The following is a 10,760-nucleotide window of genomic DNA, read 5'->3' as shown; positions in this document are numbered from 1 at the left end:
CACACTCAAGCGCCAATAATGGTTTTATGAATATACTGTACAGTATAATAATTAAATAACATATATATATTAAGAAATTCTCTATAGTAAAATGGAGTAAATTTTTTCTCCCATTTTGTCTTGTGAACTTAAAATGTTATACTTTATGTGTCGTATTTTTATGTTATATTCTTTTCTTTTTTTTAGTTAAAAAATGTTTATCTGGTAACAAATATGTTAAAAAACTGTAAGAACATTTTGTAAAACATGATATATCTAAGGTATTGCCTTTTTTACTGCTTCTGCTCACTGCCAGATATTTTAATCCTCTTAATTTTGAATTTTTTCTTTTGGAATTTCCTGTGTAGCTTTTACTGTGATAATCATCCTATTTTGAGAGCATCTACAAACCCATCTGAATTAAGATATAAATCGAGAAAAGCAGTGGTCCTTATCCCTGTGAGTACTCTGTTGATATTCTGCTAATCGCATCACCCCATTTGAAAATTAACCTTTTATCTGTATCCTTTGTCTATTCATTAAGATGTTCTGAATTCAGATACAAGTATTTCATTGAATGCTTACTGTCTGCAATTTGAGTTTTAATTATTTTAATAGTTTGATTAGATCTTAATGAATGTGATAAAGAGATGAACATATTAATTCTTTTCTGGTATAGTTTAGCTACTTGACAAAATGGCAGTCTGACTCTGAGGAGGGGGCTGATCAAGTCCTCCTTCACTTTCACAAAGAAAGAGCAGGGGACCTGTTGAAGAGTGTAGATGGAGTGTGAGAGAAATGTGCAAGGAAAAGTTCAGAAGGCAAAATCTATAAACACGTATACAAACTGTATGTACTGTAGGACAACGGAAATAGGTGAGGATTTAATCTGCATCCTCAATGTCTGTTGCGAATTTCATTCAATAGGAATTCTATCAAAAGCCTTCTGAAAATCTAAATATACCATATCATATAATCTGTTTATTTAATCTCTTTAGTATCTAAACATACTATGTCATATTATCTGTTTATATACTGTATGTAGGTACACAATTCATGTATAAAGTAAATGTTGTATACTGCAACATATTGTACCAAGCAAAAGAATCAGAACCAATGAGCTGAAAAGGAAACAAGGAATAGTATAAATTTACAATAAAACAGGATAGTACTGTACCAATGCAGGTCAGTGATACAACTGGAAGGTAAATGTATAGATAGTAGCTTCCCTTTCACACTTGCAGTTTCATCTAGGTTTGACCAGTATCAAATGGGTCAGCTAATGATCTATCACACTGCAGTTTAAACAAACACAGTCGACCCAGGTCCAGAAACAGATTACAAGCTCTAACTCATTGAAGAAGGAAATTGTGCTGACCTCTGTGTCCTGTAGAGAAGAAACTGTCAGATAAGTGATAATCCAGTAAAAGTGTTTTTCACGTCAAATGTTTTTTCAGACACCTACAGTATGTCATAGCAGTAGTATGTTTTTCTTTCTTGAAGCACTGCAGTTTTAAACAGACTGAATATATATTTTAATATTTTATTTTGAAATATGTATTTAATGTACATGCAGAAAGTCTTGTTTTACAGTAGCTGAATTTTTTCTGCAACCGCTGGATTGCCTGAAATCCATCAATTTTCTTGTTGCTTTATCAAGTGTAGTGTCTTGGATAAGACTCAGCCTATCCCAACAAACAATGAGCATAAGGCAGGATACATCTGGTACAGAAAAAACCTGTCCATCACAGGGCAGACACTGACACAAACGTGCACACAGGGTCAATTTCCCAGAAGCCAATTAACCTACTAGTATGTCTTTGGACTGTAGGAAGAAACCAGAGCATTAGGAGAAAATCCACACAAACATGGGCAGAACATACAAATTCCACACGGACAGAAACCCCAGGCATTGAAACCAGGGCCCCAGTGCCGCAAGACAGAATTGTTCACCACTGTGCCACCCTGTTGCTCAAAAAAAGAAACAAAATGCACATAGATATTGCACATAAAACTTGACCTTTAATGTGTATGCCCCTAAATCATTATGTGTTTGTTCTTGCTCGGTAAAGTAATACTCTACTCCATGAGGTGTTTACTGATTATCCAGCTCTACCTACTTACAGTATAAATCTCATATGAGCTTGCATGTTAGCGTTAACTCTGTCTCATGTATCTGTTAGATCTATGTAATCACTCATAAACATCAATCGATGTGACCTCGACCTAGAGTGAGGACCTCTAAAAACCAAAATGAACTGAATTATGAATACAACAGAAACATGTAATAAGTAAAAAAAATATTTCACTTTCTGCAGGATAGCTGCAACCAGCTCATCATTTAAAATGACATGGTTACAGGAGCAGAGAAAACGTTGGTGCTACTGTGTTATAATGCGTGCTGCAATGCTTCTGCTCTTTGTTTTCTGCAACCACGGTAGGTCATCTTTCTTTCTACCTGAGTTCCTGTAATGAGAGTGCTACGGCACATGTACAAATCTCTTTCCCTCGCGTGCGACTTTTGCATCCCACCTCCACCCCAACTCCACCTCTGCAGCTGCCCCTTGGTTACCTTGCGTGGGGGTCCTGGCCTCCTCGTCCTACGGCCAGGGGGTCGGCCCTCAGCCAAGCGGGTTAAGCCAAATATCCACTCCACAATAGTTTGTTACGCTTCGATTTTGGGGTGTTGTCATTCCTCGTGATTCAAGACTGTTCAATAATTTTCCTATTAGGCTAGCCTTCCATTATTTACCAAATGTAATTTAGCTGGGAATTATGCGATTCTTACCAGGACCAACAATACCAAAACACTTTCTTCGCTGTTACTACAGGAATTGCCACAAAATGGTTGTTTGGTTCAAATGTAATCAATAATAATACAATCAACTTTTTTAGCATTAGTGTTGTTTTCCTTAGACTTTTATTTTCTCCCCTCCTCATGCCAAGTGCTGAAGGGTATGGAGATGTCCACTCCCCTCCCTTTTACCCCACTTTTGAACCCATGTGATTGTCAAAAAAGCACAGCTGAGGTATTACGCTTCTCTACATTTGACAATTTTAAATGTCTGTGCTGTTTTACAGTTGTAGGAAAAGATTCTGGGAAAAATCTGGAAAGGAGAGAGCTTTTGGTTTCAAAAGGTAAACGATTTACGGCGAGGTCCACGTACTGCTTAGTTTCCTAAGTCATATTTGGTATTTCAAGGGTGTTCTTTTTTACATAATTTGCTTACGCAGTTTGTTTTCACTAGCAGATTTTAGCGTACATAATAAATTCATTGACATCCATTATTAGTACTGTAATCTTTTAGGGGTTAGCTGGAGCCTAACCAGGCAGAAAATGGGTTCAGGAGAGGACGCAACCTGGACACCAGTTCATTTCAGGGATTGAAAAAAACACAGAGGATGATTTAAAAACATTAATAAACCTATATTTCATTACCTATATTAACAACAGTGATTAGTGAGCACCAGCAGTAATTACATAAATTTGACTAATTATTTCAAGGTAAAACGGCACTATATAAAGGTTTATACAGTATTTATCCTATTTTAATTGTTCCATCACTAATGGGAGGTATTTCTTGAGTAATAGATTGCAGTAACAATATAATAAAGATATAAACAAGAGAAAGCCATTTACCCCATCTACTATAGCTTGTCTATTAGGTGGTAGCTAATTGATCCCAGGAATCTCATCCATCTGTTTCTTGAAAGAAACCAGATATCAGCTTTCACAACATGGCTAAGCTTCCTCCTTTTCTCAGTATTAAGTGCACTTCCACATAGTTTCCATGGCTGTCCTCTGATTTTTGTTACAATGTTTATTCTGAAGAGATCCGCTGGATTGACTTTGTCAGTGCTTTGGAGGATTTTGAACACCACTTGGAGTCTTTACTGTAGGTCTCTGGGAAATTATTTTTTCATATAGTAGGAAGCCCCATGCTGCAGGACTTGCTATCTCTCAGATAGGAAGTTAAACAAAGACTATGAACACTTCTGCTTTTTTATAGAAGCAGGGGTTTAAAGAGCTTTTCTACAATTAATTCCCAACTTTAAAGGGTATTTATTCGATAGTGAAGCATTAAACCACAGCAGTTAATAACAATATCTTACAGTGAAATGCACTACAGAAATAAGATTTTTTACTGTGTTAATGCCATAAGCAGTATTACGTCTAACATTTAGAGTTAATTCAATATTTTGCATGTTGATAAAGAAAATTTACCGATTGTAGAATTTAAAAACATTAACATCTGCTACATCATAATGTCCTTTCCCATAAATAAAAGTGTGTATTGACAGACTGACAGTGCAGCGAAGTTTGATTTCTCATACATTTTATGTCATTACAGTCATGATTTTAGTAAAACCTTTTTTTCTCCTAGAATTTTCGACTAACTACTTTGATCCCACTTCTATAGACCTCACAGATTTTGTCAATATATTACTAAATTCATCAAAAACTGGTAAGCAGTAACAATTTCTGTTTCTTTAGTCTGATGTTTGAATGAGCACAAGCAATTTAAACAACAAAGGGATAACAAATGTGCAATCCAATTATTGATCTTAATTTGAATGGAAATAAATATCAGCAACAACCAGTCCACAAGAGATTCCTTGTGGGAATAACCATCTCTAGTTCTGGGTTTCTTTGTTTAAATTGCTCATTTTCACACTTGATGAATTAAGCAGGTCTATTTGTATAATATGTACTAGTACCAGCAGAGACGTGTGGAGCAAGAGTACTACATGAGTGGATTCTTACAACTGAAACAATGCAAATCAAGCTGAATTAGTGTTGGGGATTTATCAAACTGCCTACAGAAGGCAATTACAAATGTACTTAGTGTCTCAACAGGTCTGTATTTATCTAGCCATGAAGCAGTCATTACCAAATTCATTTCCAAACTGAATGAGCATGAAGTAGAAATTTACATAAAACATTATGGGGCACATTTGGAATACATTTTAATCTGTTTATCTGCTTTTCATATAAGTCTTTATGTATTCCAATATGCATGATGGCTATTGTTACTATTGTCCTAGTATTATACTTCAATAAAGGTACTAACACTATAAACTGAGAGAGTGAGAATTAAGTATTGTTATACTTTTAAAGCTTGGAATGCATTTTAAAGACATTTTAAACTTCCTATAGTTTGCTTTATTAGTATCCATTTCTGTGAAATTTACCATATGGTAAAATACTAATAAAAATGAAAATTGGAATTCAATCTTAAAGTTTGGTGTCATAAAAGTTTATATTAAAATAAGCTTTTCTTTTCTTCCTCACAGGTAACAACTATTTGTTTTCAATGTTAAGTGTAACCTCACACAGTTCTCTGGCTCTCCATAAAATTACAATTCTGGTGTATAACAGTAAGTGTGGTATGCATTTCCTGCCTTAATTTAGCATTTTATACCTTACAGTATAGTGTATTTTGCACAATATAATGTGCAAATGAGACCCTATGCTTAAGTCATTAAATGCAAGTTAAAATATAATTTTGGAAGGTCAAAGCAGATGGGTGATACAAAAGGTTTGCAGTTTCTTTTACAGTAAAATGGTTAGTTTGGGACAGTTTAGTCTACTTAATGTAGACTTTTGAAACTGCGCAATCAATACTAGTTAAGTCATGTCATTAGAATTTTCCTGTTGTTTAATCATTTATATTATTCACATGCTTTATTTGCATTTACTATAGGAGTGATTGACTGTGTTTTTCTTATTCCATCTCTGAATGCATAGTTTGGAAAGGGAATTATCAAGCATGCATGATACCAGGCTATGATCAATGCAGTGCCATTCAGTCACATTACCATAAATCACTACTTGTGGAGTTTATATAATAACATTTTTCTACCTTCCCATCCACCTGTCTGTTATACTAAACAATTGGTGCATCTTTCCATACATACTGTACATGCCACTAAGAACTCAGTCACGAACAATCCATTAATCAAAACAGTGCTAAACGTACAGTATACAATATTAAAAATATCAACCTTTTTGGGTTACAGAAATAATCATTTTCCTTTTAAAGTTTCTGATTTCAGGAATATTGAGCCAAGCACGTTCCCAATGAGATACTGCTATTGTTTCACCAATAGAACAAATGATTTAACAGGTAAGTGGTATCCGTTGGTCATGACAGCTTATTCTCATCAAACAGAAAAAGTTAAGACTTTATTTTAAAAACTAAAATATTTGTTAATATATACAACAATCCTCCATTAACCCGGTATGTATCCTGTGAAATGAGTCTGCTTTTAATGATTCCTATCAATAAAAGTGAACTACGAACACAAAACCATATCAGGTCAGGATCAGGTCTTAAGATCCCATGTTTTTTTTACTCAGGTGAATCTTTGCATTTACACACGGTACATTCCAGCCCTATTGTCACCAAGCATATTGAGTTAACATATTCTCACATGTATAATTATCATACTTACCCTGTTCCTCAAATATGCAACTCCCTCTGCCACTCTCAAAATTGGAGGAATTGACAGAAGAACATATCGCCTGTTACGCTGGGATTGGAATAGAATCGTTTGTTATGTACAGTAATACCACAACACATCTTACAAAGGCAAAAAGCTACATTGTGAGTTTTTGTTACATTTAAAAAAAAATACGGATATATAATAGCTAAATTATAATAGCTCAATCACAGTGTAAGGGTCAAACATATGAGGTTAATTATAATGTTAATCTCTTTACTATTATCTAATTTTCGGCCAAATCCCGTCTAGTCCAGAAGTTATGCATGACTCCAGAATTGGTTACTCTTAGTTAAAGAAGGTTTATTTTCAGATTTCACTGCCGTGTTGTTGGATATAATGGAAAATTCCACAAGCTATCTTCAAGAGCTTTTTAAATCTAGCTCCATATTATCTGGTAAGTAGTCAGTTTTCTAGTATGTAGAAGTTTTTAAGTGTTAATAAGAATTTTTAGATGTCATGTTATGTTTTTACTACCGTACAACAAATTGATGACACAGATGAAAAACAAAGCTTGGTATACTGTATCTCATTATTTCAAAAGACAGCTGTCAAAGACCACTTATTTTCTAAACATGCACACACTGACTTTCCACCAATTAATTTAAATCTTCTTTAAATAGGGATTCTAAGCTACAAACAGCATCGCCAATTGTGTCCCCAGAGGAATAAAACATGAATGATCTTTTTTTCACCTGCAAGTCTTACTGGACAACAGGGCTATGCCAAATGCAGAAGTTTACAAATCTTTCTTGACACCAACATATTCCAATTTACAGGGTACATTTAAATCCTACAGAAAGTTAGAATTCGAATGGCAGTTTTTAATTAAAAGAAAGGCCAAAATAAATGTAAATGAATATTAATGTCTGACACCTTGTGACTAACCCATGATGTAAGCCAAGAGGCTCAAAGTACTTCATTGCAGAAAACTGTAAAAGAGAAATACAGTACAAGAGGGAACAGCCCAAAACTGTAAAACTACAGGTCATGTACAGTGTCACTAACAGTGTTGAAACAGGCTTTAAGAGACCCACAGTAACATGTGTAACAGTACACAGTAAAGGATAGGCTACGCTTCCAACCAGAACTTAACAAATACAAACTGCTACACTATCTGCACCAGGTTCAATACCCTAAACTCTGCCATTGGCTCCCCTGTTGAATAGGTAAGATTCCATTCGAACCAGAGGCGAGTGAGGGTCTGTAACCTGAAACACAATCATGGAACATACCACACAAACACAGCAACGAGAGTCCTGAGAACACAGCAACATCACAAGAAATAAGGCGTGCAAAAACACCAGCAAAACAGGACAGAATTTCTCCTTAAGAAAATGAAAAAAGGGTTTTTAGGTTAGGTTAACCATAAAGATTTTTATTAATCGCTTTTAAAACAATTTAAAAGTCATCTGTAATCTGTTCAGTGTATTTCTTGTTTCTTTTTTTGGATATAAACAATACTGAAAAGTGGTGTATCTATTTTAAGTGAGCCAAAGCAACAACTCAGATTGCATCTTCATCTGCGTGATGGCAGGCAAAACAGGTAAGAAATGTATTGCAGCAGTTCTCTTCGTACTCTTTAGAAACTGGTCTGATAGTTTGTGATTATCCATTCTTGTTTTTTTTATTCATGTGTTCTATGAATATGTGAGCAGTGTATGCAGTTTGTGAACATGAGGGACAGTTGAAGAACAGTGTGTCTTAAAAATAGGTCTACAAAGAGGAAACAGAGGTTATGCATCTAATGATATTAGGACACAACTGTCAAACCACTGTGGTTCTTTACAATGAATCCTGTTTCTTTCAGTTGCTCTAAACAGTTATTCAAGTAATCTCTTCTGTGAATGTACAATGAAAGTATTTATAGTACAGATAAAAAAATTAAAATGGGCTGTTTTTTTGTGATAGATATTTACAACACTTCACTGAGAAAAACTTTAGTCCATTCTTAAAAAGCCATATATTGTATACATACTGTATGCCACGTTTCTTCCCTGTTTCATTAAGATGATGTTTTATTGCACCTTCATGTTCTTAATCCTTTTCTTCTCTCTTATACTTAGACAGAGACCTGTCTCTTCTCTGGAAGACAGAATCTGTCAAACCTCTTTTCAGTCACACCGTTATCGGAAATGTTGACAAAGGTAAGAGAGAGTGCTTGATTGGTTCATTTGACCACAAAATGGAATAAAAAATGGAATACACCAACAGTACTGTAGAGAATGACATGAATGCTGATAATATGTACAGTAGATGATTATAGAAGTAATTAGAAGTATAAGAACATGATCATTATAACATTATGTGTTCTTCTGATCATGTTTAATGCATGTTTATGCTTCAAAATACTTTTGATTTAAGCTACTTGTATAAATTTTTTGTAATACTGGTTTTCTATTTTAGCTTAAAATATTGTATTTTCATTTACAACTTATAAACCATACTACAGTATATATACTGTATCTCCTACAGTACATTATCAGCTGTAATATATTATATTTTGTACTGTACATACTGTATAATCAATGTTTAATAATGTTCAAAACAAAGTTTACCTATACCTGAGATAAATCCTAAATGTATTTTTATATATTTTATTCATATGGACATAATTCAACAGGTAATGATTCTGTTCACACTCCAAGTCCATTGCTACTCAAAGGTAAGAGTACTGGATATCTGTATGCATTAGACTTTAAAATCCTCATGCTCACCTATAAGGCTTTACATGGCTTGGCACCTCAATACCTGTCTGAACTTTTATCACCCTACTCCCCACCTCGCAACCTCCGCTCTTCAAATTCTGCCCTCCTTACTGTCCCCCAAGCCCGTCTACATTGTATGGGCGACAGGGCCTTCTCCTGCTATGCCCCCAAGCTCTGGAACTCTTTGCCCAAGGATATTAGAGAGTCACCTTCTCTAAACTCCTTCAAATCCAGACTCAAAACCTTCTTCTTCAGAAAAGCCTTTACTTAACTGGTTCCATTCTTCACCCCTCTGCTCTTCTTAATACCACCTTCCACGGTCTCCTCTATTGTTATTGTTTTATTGTTGTAATTATAATTGTGTCCTATCTTGTGAAATCTTCTTATTTATTGTTTTAGTCTTATTATTTATTGTTATTGTCATCCTGTAAAGCGCTTTGAGAAGCCACCTTTAAAGGCACTATATAAAATAAAGTTTATTATTATTATTATTATTATTTTGTTCTGTTGCAAAGTAAGCATTATCGATGTGGTATTGGCACACTAGTATAGGATTGTTCTGGGATTGAACATCTTTAAATTTAAAACCAGCTAACTATTTTATTTCACTGGACAATTAATGCAAAATTCACCTTTTGTTACAATTATGTCTATTAATTTACCATTAATGCGTACCAAGGCTGTTGGGATACAGTATTTCAAAGCTGTGAGTCAGATCAAGGTGAAAAACACAAGGTGACGGGGATTAATTTACGGAAAAAATTAATATACTTGAAATAAGAAGCAGTCTGGAGATGAATACACAAAAGCATAACCCGCTTTGAATTTAAACACACTTATTAAGGAGAGGACTGTGTTTAAGTAAGGCGAAAGGCAACTACAGTACGTAGAAACGGTAGGTTAAGGAGAGGACTGTGTTTAAGTAAGGCGAAAGGCAACTATGTAGAAACACTAGGTTTTATGAATGTAGTTTAGTTTTTTCTTCTCTATCTTCAACAACAGTTTTTTAAAAAATACAATACATTCTCAAACCCTACCTGCTCCCCAGATGATTTTGTGTTTTCTATACAATAACAAAACTTAATGCCATTCCAACAGTATACAGACAAACCAGGTAAGAATCTGAAATGTTCTGTAAAATTGAGTACACTACACTCGACTTTCCATACTGTTATGCAATTCTTGGTTTTGTTTTTTCCTCTAAGTATTTTCATTTTTATTGTGTACTTTACTTCAATTATGCAAACACCAAATTTGTTGTAGTGTCAAACCCATATTTAAAATATAATTTTAAAGATAATGTTCTGAGATGTCAAACATACACATTTTGTTTTTTTGTACAAAGATTGGGATCAGACAGAAAAAGGTACCAGTGGCATTTCAACATTAAAACCCAGTGAAATGCAATACACTACATCTTCCCAATCCACTATAACAGGTATAGATTCTTTTAATTTTGTTATAATATTTTTTTTATACAAAAACAGTGAGATCTATATGTACAGTAAGTAAAATCACAGACTTTACACAGTTAAAGTATTGTTTGCCATTTGAGGGTTAGCTAATATA

The 10,760-nt window shown here is 34.4% G+C and overlaps 2 long non-coding RNA genes across 2 annotated transcripts; both read left to right on the top strand.

Annotated features, from left to right (window-relative positions):
• The first annotated feature begins 3,059 nt into the window (after positions 1 to 3,059).
• On the top strand, positions 3,060 to 6,107 carry LOC148657526 (uncharacterized). Its single transcript, XR_015941099.1, has 4 exons — positions 3,060 to 3,117; positions 4,365 to 4,445; positions 5,275 to 5,358; positions 6,024 to 6,107. It is a non-coding gene; the product is annotated as an uncharacterized LOC148657526 (long non-coding RNA).
• A 2,440-nt stretch (positions 6,108 to 8,547) lies between these two features.
• Positions 8,548 to 10,623, top strand: LOC148657525 (uncharacterized). The gene is made up of 3 exons (XR_015941098.1): positions 8,548 to 8,630; positions 9,107 to 9,148; positions 10,537 to 10,623. It is a non-coding gene; the product is annotated as an uncharacterized LOC148657525 (long non-coding RNA).
• Positions 10,624 to 10,760: the final 137 nt, after the last annotated feature.

This window comes from Lepisosteus platostomus, chromosome 8 (assembly GCF_059453375.1).
Source record: "Lepisosteus platostomus isolate fLepPlt1 chromosome 8, fLepPlt1.hap1, whole genome shotgun sequence".
Classification (NCBI taxonomy): domain Eukaryota; kingdom Metazoa; phylum Chordata; class Actinopteri; order Semionotiformes; family Lepisosteidae; genus Lepisosteus; species Lepisosteus platostomus.
This window is presented reverse-complemented; position numbering and strand designations above follow the sequence as displayed.